The sequence below is a fragment of the Rattus norvegicus genome, chromosome 2 (assembly GCF_036323735.1).
Source record: "Rattus norvegicus strain BN/NHsdMcwi chromosome 2, GRCr8, whole genome shotgun sequence".
Classification (NCBI taxonomy): domain Eukaryota; kingdom Metazoa; phylum Chordata; class Mammalia; order Rodentia; family Muridae; genus Rattus; species Rattus norvegicus.
The window spans coordinates 211,012,923-211,023,256 of NC_086020.1; positions in this window are offsets into that span (position 1 = coordinate 211,012,923).

Consider the following 10,334-nt stretch of genomic DNA (forward strand, 5'->3'; position numbering starts at 1 on the left):
AAGGGATACAGTTCTCCCAAGCAATTCAGTGCAAATAAAAAAGACGCCAAATCTGCCAGGTTTTGAATCCCCCTCGTTATCGATCATTTTATTTCTCTCCGGCCTTGTTTATGAGAGTGTGTTTATTCAACTGTCTACCATCCTTAAGGGAAAAATTGCAAAACATTGAAGCAAGACCTTTGAATGAACTAAGAGTCTGGTAGTAGCAAGAGGCTCCAAGCATACCCCCTTCTGCTCGGTCCTCGGATGATGTTAAGAAAATACTGGAGTGCGAGCCTGACCTGCCGGAACTCTTTGTGCCATGGTTGTGGGATACACTCAACTGTAGGACACTAGACTTGTACCGGAGACTGTGACAGTGACCCACCTTTTTTTATTGGATATATCTCTTTATTTACATCTCAAATGTTATTCCCTTTCCCAGTTTCCTGTCCATAAACCCCCTCTCCCATCCCCCTCCCCATGACCCACCTTTAAACCAAGAGTACAGGAACCGTCATAGCTACAGGAACTGTGATTGTGGGTATTTGCTTCTGCCCCCAACTTGGCAAGCCAGAGATAACCACTGCCCACAGTAGAGCATTCTATGGTAGCCTTTTCAGAACCTGTCCTTTGAAAATATCTTTGATGTGTTCTTAAAAATGAAAACTGTGTTCCTCATTATTATCTGTGTGTTTCTTAATGTTTATTACTTTTAATATTTTGTGTTTTCAAGTTAGCTAAATGTTTCTTGTGGGGCCTTTTGGGACTCTGGGTGATGAAAATTTTAGCTTACCATCATCTAGCATTGAATATATCTTCTGTTTTTCAAGTGAGATTTGGGAGTAAGAAGCAAGGACCCTGGCCATACATTAATTCTTTATCTGTGCCTCTTTATGAAAGCATCTACCTACCACCTCTCATGGTAGGAATTGTGCTTTGCTAAGTAGCACTGGCCTGACTGACACTGACCACAGACAACCGAGAAATGGAGTTCACTGTGGGGGAAGAAGGCCAGTGTGTCCTTGTGTGTGCCTTGCAGGAACAATTCACAAAGCCTTCCCAAGAGCAAATATCGCTTTGCAATGGTCACCACTGGCAGAGCCACTAATGAGCCCTAATTGGAGCCACTGAGCCTGCCTGTGCACATTAGCATCTCTAAGTTATCCCAATTAAGGGACAAGATACAACGGGGTGGGCATTGTTTGGATACCAGTGGCCTGCTTGGGTGTGCTGTGAGGAGCAAGGCCAAAGGCTGACTGCCTCTAACTACCCAATGTGTGACCTAACCACTAATTGATGCACAACCTTGGATGGCCTGCTGCTTCTTAATGATGTTCGAGACCATTTGGGGTCCTAGAACAACAAGCTTGTTTTGGAACAAAGCCAACAATTTATCTTCATTTATTGGTGTTTTACCCTTTCAAGGGAAAAAAAAAAAGAACCAATAACAAAAAACAAAACTGCAGCTTGTGAATAGGAAACACTATTAGATAGTAAGCAAGAGAGACCCACGTTGTATGGAATATAGGGCAGTGTTATAGGAGGCAAATTTAGACATCATTGAGAGGTAAAGGGAAGACAGAGAAAGGATCACACACAGGCAGAAATTTTTATTAAGGCTTGTAGCATTTTTCTTAGAACTCACAGCCTACAGAAATGCCATCATTCTACGTTTGCCACAGTCCACTCTTGCCCTTACATTCCTAAGATACTATTGAAGGAATATACATTTTCTGTTGAATTGTAGAGATTAAGAAGAGAGGGTTGTTTGTGAAAAGATGTAAAGAAGGACTGACTGAAACTTTGTATCATTCATTCTTTCAGTCATGGACCTCTCAGGTCCTGGGTATACAAAGTGATACATGTCTTAACTGCGGTTGCCTTTGCTGTGTTGAAACACCATGACCAACTCAACTTGGGGAGGAAAGGGCTTATTTGCCTTATGCATCACATTGTCCTGGCTTCCTTCAACGATGAACACTGATGTGATGCACTGATGTGATGAACACAGTGTTCATCGTTGAAGGAAGCCAGGACAGGCAGTCAAACAGGGCAGGAACCTGGAGGCAGGAGCGAATGCAGAGGCCATGGAGGGGTGCTGCTTATTGGCTCGCTCCTCATGGCTTGCTCAACCTGCTTTCTTATAGAGTCCAGGGCCACTTGCTCAAGGATGGTACCACCACAATGCCATCACATCAATCACTAATTAAGAAAATGCCCTACAGGCTTGCCTACAGCCCTATCTTATGAAAAGCTCCACTTTTTCAACTGGGGCTCTCTCCACTCTGAAGACTCCAGTTTCTGTCAAACTGACATAAAACTAGCCAGTTGACTTCACAGAATTTGGACATAATCCACATAATTTGACACAAACTGGTAATGGCTGAGCTATATCAAGCTTCTGGGTAAATACTATGTAAGGAGATGATGCTGACTTAATGAATGAGTCAAGAGAGTTTTTTTAAATATACTTTATCTTGTGATACTGATGACATCATATTTAGAAATACAGATATTTATTCCTTCCCTTAGGAAAAATAGTAGACTGATCTTAAAGTAAAAAATAACTAATTATATTTAACAGATGTTTTATAGATGTTCTTTTAGCTCCATATTTTTTAAAACATAATGACCACTTTTAGATGAGAAAAGAAGTAAATTTGAGAAAAAAAACAGAGAGAAGTCAGAGATAGTAAAGACAGGAGAAATGATGGGAAAGAGGTTGGAGGGTATAAGGACATAATTCACCAACAGTGAAGGCACCAACATGTCATAACAGAAGAAAAGGAGAATTTGTGATAAAGGAAAGATAGAAATAGTTGAGATCTTTTATTGTTGAGAATAGTTTGTGCTATCCTGTGTTTTTTGTTATTCCAAATGAATTTGCAAATTACTCTTTCTAACTCTATGAAGAATGGAGTTGGGATTTTGATGGGGATTGCACTGATACTGTGGATTGTTTTCAGCAAGATGGCCATTTTTACTATATTAATCCTGCCAATCCATGGACATGGGAGATCTTTCCATTTTATGAGATCTTTGATTTTTTTCTTCAGAGCCTTGAATTTCTTGTCTTACAGATCTTTCATTTGGTTGGTTAGAGACAGACCAAAATTTTTTATATTATTTGTGACTATTGTGAAGGGTGTCATTTCCCTAATTACTTTTTCATTTTGTTTATTCTGTGTGTAGAGGAAGGCTACTGATTTATTTAAGTTAATTTTATATCCAGCCACCTTGCTGAAGTTGTTTATCAGGTTTAGTAGTTCTCTGGTGGAATTTTTGGGGTCACTTAAGTATACAATCATATCACCTGCAAATAGCAATATTTTTACTTTTTCCTTTTCAATTTGTATCCCTTTGACCTCTTTTTTGTTGTCTAATGGCTCTGGCTAGGACTTCAACTACTACATTGAATAGGTAAGGAGAGAATGGGCAGTCTTGTCTAGTCCCTAATTTTAGTGGGATTTCTTCAATTTTCTCTCCATTTAGTTTGATGTTGGTACTGGTTTGCTGTATATTACTTTTGCTATGTTTAGGTATGGGCCTTGAATTCCTGATATTTCCAAGACTTTTATCATGAAAGGGTGTTGAATTTTGTCAAATGCTTTCTCAGCATATAATGTGATTTTTCCTTTGAGTTTGTTTAAATAGTGGATTACATTGATGGATTTCCATCTGTTAAACCATCTCTGCATCCCTGGGATGAAGCCTACTTTATCATGATGTATGATCATTTTGATGTGTTCTTGGATTCAGTTTGCGAGAAACTTTTTTAGTATTTTTGCATCGATATTCATAAAGAAAATTGGTCTGAAGTTCTCTTTCTTTGTAGGGTCTTTGTGTGGTTTAGTTATAAGCTTAATTGTGCCTTCAAAGAATGAAATATATAGTGTGCCTTCTGTTTCTATTTTGTGGAATAGTTTGAAGAGTATTGGTATTAGGTTTTCTTTGAAGGTCTGATAGAATTCTGCATTAAATCCATCTGGTCCTGGGCTTTTTTTTGTTGTTGTTGTTGGAAGATTTTAATGACTGCTTCTATTTCTTTAGGGATTATGGGACTGTTTAGTTGAGTTATCTGATCCTGATTTAACTTTGGTAACTACTATCTCAATAATAAAAGAACTTCTGGGGAAGTCACTAGTCCTGACCTCAAGCTGTATTAAAGAATAATAGTGATAAAAACTGTATGGTATTGGTTCAGAGATAGGCACATAGATCAATGGAATAGAATTGAAGACCCAGAAATGAACCCACACACCTGTGGTCATTTGATCTTTGATAAAGGAGCTAAAACCATCCAGTGGAAAAAAAGATTGCATTTGCATTTCAACAAATGGTGCTGGTTCAACAGGCAGTCAGCATGTAGAAGAATGCAAATTAGTCCATTCTTATCTCCTTGTACAAAGCTCAAATCCAAGTGGATCAAGGACCTCCACATAAAACCAGATACTTAAACTAATAGAAGAAAAAGTGAGGAAGAGCCTCAAACACATGGGCACTGGGGAATATTTCCTGAACAGAACACTAATGGCTTATGCTCTAAGATCAGGAATCGACAAATAGGACCTCATAAAATTGCAAAGCTTCTGTAAAGCAAAGGACACTGTCAATAGGACAAAATGGCAACCAAATGATTGAGAAAAGATCTTTACCAATTCTACATCTGATGAGGGCTAATGTCCAATATATACAAAGAATTCATGAAGTTAAACTCCAGAGAACCAAATAATCCTATTTAAAAATGGGGTACAGACCTAAAGAAAGAGGAATATTGAATGGCCAAGCAACACCTAAAGAAATGTTCACCACCGTTAGTCATCAGAGAAATGCAAATCAAAGCAACCCTGAGATTCCACCTCATACCAGTCATAACAGCCAAGATAAAAACTCAGGTGACAGCAGATGCTGGTGAGGATTTGGACAAAGTGGGATTGCAAGCTGGTACAACTGCTCTGGAAATCAGTCAGAGTTTCCTTAGAAAATTGGACAGAGTACTACCTGAGGACACAGTCATACCACTCCTGGGCATATACCTGAAGATGTTCCAACATATAACAAGGTCACATGCTCCATTATGTTCATATTAACCTTATTTATAATAGCCAGAAGCTGGAAAGAGCCCAGGCACCCTTCAACAGAGGAATGGATACAGAAAATGTGGTTCATTTGCTCAATGGAGTACAATGACTTCATGAAACTCTTAGGCAACTGGATGGATCTAGAAAATATTATCCTGAGTGAGGTAACCAAATCACAAAGGAACACACATGGTATGCACTCACTGATAAGTGGATATTAGCCCAAAAGCTCAGAATACCCAAGATACTATTTACAGGCCATATGCAGTTCAAGAAGAAGGAAGATCAAAATGTGTATGCATCAGTTCTTCTCAGAATGGGGAACAAAAATACTCATGGGAGGAAATACAGGGTCAAAGAGTGGAGCAGAGACTGAAGGAAAGGCCATCGAGAGACTGCCCCACCTGGAGATCCATCCAATATGTATCCACCAAACCCAGTCACCATTGCTGATAACAAAAAGTGCTTACTGAGAGGAGCCTGATATGGGTGTCTCCTGAGAGGCTCTGCTGAAGTCTTACTGATATAGATGAGGATGCTTACAGCTAATCATTGGACTAAACACGGTGACCCCAATGGAGGAATTAGAGAAAGGACTGAAGGAGCTGAAGGAGTTTGCAACTCCACATGAAGAACAATAGTATCAACCAACCAAACTCCCCAGAGCTCTCAGGGGCTAAACCATCATCTAAGTATACATAGGGATAGATCTATGGCTCCAGCTGTATATATAGCAGAGGATGGCCTTATCTGGCATCAATAGGAGGAGAAGCCCTTGGTCCTGTGAAGGCTCAATACCCCATTGTAGGGGAATGGAATGCTAGGGTGGTTAGGTGGGAGTGAGTGGGTGGGAGCAGGAGCATCCTTATAGAAGATGGGGAAGGGGGTATTGGAGAGGGGGACACTGGGAAAAGGGATAACATTTGAAATGTAAATACATAAAATGTCCAGTAAAAAAATGGATGAGAAGACAAAAAATTCCACAAAAATAATGTTGTTTGTGACACTGAATGTGGGTAGTGATTCCTGGGTATTTCCTCCTCTCATGTAAACTGTGGGGTCAGGCTCACCTTGCTCTTGCATTAAAACCCTTAGACATAGTTGTTATTTACATAATAATTTCCTCCTAACTCCAAGCAGCTGCTTCTTCCATTGGGACAAAAATATAATTTTTTCTTGAATTATTTCCATTGAAAATAACATAACAACCTGTGAATTGTTGTGTATAATTTGGTAGGAAAAATACCTGCATATTCACTGTTTGATATATTTATTTGAAAAACATTCATTATTCAACAAATATTTACTGTTCTGGTCAAAACATTGCACAGGATACCATTGAAGGGCAATTACTGAAATGCACAAACATTATTCACTATCTACAATAACACTAATGGCAGTTTCCCCTGCAGTCCCTCCTCACCCTTCTTTCTCCACCCATAGCCTGTGATATTCTCCCTCACGCTGGATGTCTTTCCACAGGCCATTCCTGAAGAGCCATGTTCTCTCGAGAACATTTTCCAGGATCCTTCCTTTCCCCTCAAGCCCCTGGTGAAGTTATGCTGTTCCTGGCATAATGGTTCTCATATAAGAAGAGGAATTTGTCTTTTCCATTCATTAGGCTTAAATGGACATTTGGTTGTGTGAAGTAACTGGATCCCTATTTTAATTGTAAGTATAGAGCAAACCAAAGTCATCTTTATCCTGTTTCAGGCTGTATTCATTAGAGAAGAACTAGTCTGGAAGAAAAGAACTATATGAGTATATGTAAATATAGATATATATACAGGTACAGATATATATAAATATATATTTATATATATGTCAGCAAATACAAATGTGTATAGATATATACATATACATATATACATATATGAATATACATGTATATACATATGTGTGTGGTGTACATGTGTGTATATGCATAAATGCAAATACAATATCAATAGATTGGTTTTCAGGCTGTGGTTTAGCAGGTCCAACAATGGATGTCTAGCAACAAAAAGTTCAAGAGTCCAGTAGTTGCTCAGTCCATGAAGCTGGATGTGTCTCAGTTGGTCTTCAGTATATGTTGTGATCCTGAAGGACACTCTAATCCCCTTAAAGGTGAAGGAATGATGTTGCCAATGAGAGCAAGTGCAAGCAGAGAGCAAGTTTCCTTCTTCCATGGATGCCACCAGAAGGTGTGGCCCAGTTTAAAAGTGAATCTTTCCACCTCAAAAGATCCAGATTAAAAGTGAGTCCTCCTGCTTGAAATGATTTAATTAAGAAAAGACCCTCATGGTTGTATGGGTTTTAGATGTTTCTAGATGTAGTCTGGGTGACAACCAAGAATAGCTCTCACACTGGCTGTTTCCTTTTTGATGGGCTCTGAAGTGTGTCCTGCCCTAAACTACCTATGTTGAAGCTTTAACTCTCAGTATTTCCCAGTATCACTGAATTAGAGATAAAGTCTTTGAAGCGCTAATAAGTTAAAAGGAGATCCAGAAAGTGGGTATTGATATAATCTGCCTCTTCTAATCTTAGAAGAGACTTCAACACCGGAAGAGATACCAAGAGGACCCCACAGAGCGAAAAGTACAGAAAGCAATGAGGAAGCAGCATCAGTCTGCCAGCCAGGAGGATAGACATCCGGGAAACAAACCCTAATGAAAACCCTCTCAGACCTTCAGCTCTATAACTGAAAGTATATTTCTGTTGTTTAAGACACCCAGTGTGGGTATTTTGTCATGGAAACGAACAGACCAATGCAATTACTCTTTCATAGCCAGGGAGTTGCAAAGCTATGGGTATCCAATCTTCTGGGCTCTGGTCCCTTATTATAGACAGGACTTGGATAAATGCTGGCTACACTTTCTCACTCCACACTTCTTAGTGAATTTTTATATTTAGGGTACAGCTGTTCTTCGTTGCTCATAGTCTTCACTTAAATCTATTAAAATGTCAAATTGAAAAATAAGGCTCGGTTTATCTGTAATGTTTTCTTTCAGATTTTTCAAGAATAGTACACCTGCCTCCCACAAAACTGTATATAAGCAGTCTGTACTTGTGGTAAGGCCAGGGCCATGAGTGTCTACAAAGAAGTCCTCAAGAGCTCAACAAGTATGATGCTTATGGAGTTTTAAACTTTTTGTAAACATTATTGATTAAATTGAGAGAAATATTCTAATTCACAGTTAATTCTTTTCCACCACAAATAAGTATTTAATACCATCAAATGTACTTTAAACGTCTATTGAGATGGTCATATTTTTTCTTTCTTCCTTCTTCCTTTCTCTCTCTCTTTCTTTCTTTCTCTCTCTCTCTCTTTCTTTCTCTCTTTCTTTCTTTCTTTCTTTCTTTCTTTCTTTCTTTCTTTCTTTATTACTTTCTTTCTTTTTAAGATACCATGTTAGGCAGGCCTAGAAATCACTGTATAGCCTTTGCTCAATTCACAGTATTCCTCCTGCATAAGCCGCCATGCCTGGCTTCTCTATGTCTTATTAAGATGAGTTATATTTATGGATTTTAATATTAAATCCAGACTCTTGCCATTGGTTGTGACATGTGCTCATTTTTATGTGTCCCTAGATTCCACTTACTAATAATTTACTTAAGAGGTCCTTGAAAGTATATTACTAGCTACTGGACTACCTTTTCTGTACTGTAAGTAGCATTGTCAAATTTTGGTATCCAGGCTTTCTGGGTCATAAAACCATCCGAAAATATTTTCTGAGAAAAATCTGTGTAAGAATATGCTGTGTGCTGGTTTTCTAAAATTCTGTAGTCTGTCCCCTTTGTCAGCTATTGACAGTGTAGCTAGTATAGTTAAAATTTTCAGTGAAATCACATTCTCTCTCTCTCTCTCTCTCTCTCTCTCTCTCTCTCTCTCTCCCTCCCTCCCTCCCTCCGTCCCTCTCCCCCCTCTCTCTTTGTCACTCAAACTCTTGCTACAAGTTTATCTCCCTCTACCCAGTAGAAATTTGTGAATCAAAACAAACCTTGAGCACAGGAAAACTTCCTTACCAATCTACACTCCAGAAATATATTTTTTAATTGTACATTTTCTCCCTACTTCTTTATATTTATATTTATTTTAACATGTATAACTGGAATGAGATAGTTTCTTGGCCCTTCTTGGAATGTCGCCTCATTCCCGAAATATAGAAATGTGTAATTAATTATGCAACCCCTTGATTATGCTCCACTGCTCGCTCTACCTGAGTTACCTGGTCTCAAAAATGTCCCACATGAGGACATGACTCACAGCTCAATGCTCTCCAGGTTTTTTCTCATTTTCCTCTTCTCAGTGATATCAACTTTGAGTAACATATATAAGACCAAAGCTCCACGGAACACCGTACTGTGCCTCCAGCAGAGTCTCCTAGTTTCCTTCTCACATTTAATATATGTTATGTTCTGTTGCTGTGGAAGAAGAAAAGGTTGTGAACAAAGAGCAGCTTGGGGAAGACAGGGTTTTTTGGTTTATACATCTTAAGTTACAGTCCATCACTGAGGTAAATCAGGGAAGGTATCTCGAGGCAATAGTCATGCAGGAATGTGGCTTACTAGCTGCCACTGCAATCTAGGCTCATGCTCATCTAGTCTTCCTGTATAGCCCTGAACCACCTGCCTCGTGAATAGTGCTATCCGCAGTGGACTGGGCCCTCCTACATCAGCAATCAAGACAATCCTTCCCAGTCATGCCTGCAGACCAACTTAATAAAGACTGTGTGTTGAGGTGATTCTAGGAATACTCAAGATGATAGTTTATGCTAACTAGGATGCCTTTTCTATTGTTATTATTATTTTATGCAAATGTAATCCCAAGGGCTTTTCTGTCTTTCTTGTGCTCCCTTCTACACCCTCTCCATTCCATTTTAGCTCCCAAATAAATGACACAGAGACCTAATATATTTACTAACAAGCTGCAGGCTATGTTAGGCAGATACTCATTTGTTCTAATTCTCTATGCTGCCCATTCCCAGCCTTGTGGTCCTTTGCCTTGGCTCAATCTCTTCCATCCACACTCATGGCAACTCCCATTGCAACCAGTTCATGGTGAATCTTTCTTGTTCTTCTCTACCTTGTGGTCCTTCCCTCCCTAGCTCTTCTTGGTCCTCTCTCTTCTCCCTCTCTTTTTCACTTGGGACTCCTTGACAGGGAGTCACCCTATCTTCTGCTCAGCCATAGGATGAATCAGCCCTTTATTAACCAATCAGAGGTGATGGAAAACAATTCTTAGACATCATTGAGACAGGACAGGGGATGCTCCAAATATCATGGCAATGC